Source organism: Mus caroli, chromosome 6, assembly GCF_900094665.2.
Source record: "Mus caroli chromosome 6, CAROLI_EIJ_v1.1, whole genome shotgun sequence".
In the NCBI taxonomy this organism is placed as follows: Eukaryota; Metazoa; Chordata; class Mammalia; order Rodentia; family Muridae; genus Mus; species Mus caroli.
The window spans coordinates 93,356,519-93,357,924 of record NC_034575.1 but is presented as its reverse complement, the minus strand read 5'-3'; positions in this window follow the sequence as shown (position 1 = coordinate 93,357,924).

The window sequence follows — 1,406 nt, the reverse complement described above, 5'->3', positions numbered from 1 at the left end:
ATATTATGAGAGGAATCCTTCCCTTTTCTGAAGATGTTTTTGCAAAGTCCCTTAAATACTAAAGTCCAAGAACATGTGTTCCAGACACAAAATATGCTGGCCAACCACAACGTTCTTTGCATAACTTTCTCTGTTTGAGCGGTTTTTTTTTTTTTTCAGTTTTCCCGTGAAACCAGGTGGAAAATAACCTCAAGAAGGAGTTAATTTGTTTTTAANACCTTCTATCCTGTAATGCTTCCTAGCTCAGAGCCTCTAGGAAGTCTAAACAAAACCATCAACTCTAGCTGTTAACCCCAGATGTACAGGNTGCTTGTGAAGAGATGTACAAGCCCCAGAAAAACATAGAGCCTGACTCAGAATNTTTACTGAAGATGATTTACCCAAAGCAGGGGGGAAATGCAGTGGCATTGTCCTCTTACTCAGAGTCGCCCAAATATATGTTCACTCAATAGCTGGTGAAGTACTTGATGGTCTGCCCTCTGCTGGATGAAATGGGAAATGTGTGTGTCTGATATTTTTCCACCAGTACTTAGCCAGAAGGCCCCAAGAAGTTCACATGAGTCAGTGGTTAGATTGCCTTACACACGTGGGCAGAATGCACGTGTGAATGAAAGCATGTAAGACTCATGGCCATGGACACATAGTAGCTGGATAATATGCTATCAACTGTAATTGTCATGAGCACTGTCATTCAGGAGACCATATTGAGATGGCGCTAAAAGTCTGAAGACTAGAATAATGCATTTCTGTAATGAATGTCTCCTGGGCGTCTACANCTACCAGATGGTATTCTAGATCCCTGGGATTCAGCTGTGAGCAATGCAGTTAAGACCTCTGCCTGGAAGAGTTGCTAGTGCAATGCCGTGATCTAGTTTAACAAGCAAAGAGATGATAAGAAAATACCAGAAACTCTGAATGCACTGAGATCATGTGAGATGACACATTAAGGAAAGCTGGTGGGGCCAATTTTAGACAGAGTGGGCCAGGATGATGTCTGGAAGACAGCTTGCAGCGAACACCAAGAACTGGCTCTAGAAACAAAAGCCAAATTCTTCAAAGATGGAGCCCAGTTTGACTTTTGTGTTTTGTTTTAATATGATGATGGCTGGTTTGGGACAGGATCTCAAATATTCCAGGCAGACTTTGAACTCCTGATCCTCCTACGCTACCCTCAGTCCTGGGGTTATATGTATGTGCCACCATGCTTGACTTAGTTTCTGTTTTAAGGGATGTAGGGAAAGCCATTGTGGCTGATGTGCAGAAAGCAGGAAGGAAAGAGGTCCAAGATTTGGCTAAGAGCGAGATNGGGAAAATATCATGGAGTCCTGAAGCTGTGTGATCTGACAGCCATATTGGACATCTCGGACACTCCAGTTTCATACCTATAACCTGTGCATAACCATAGT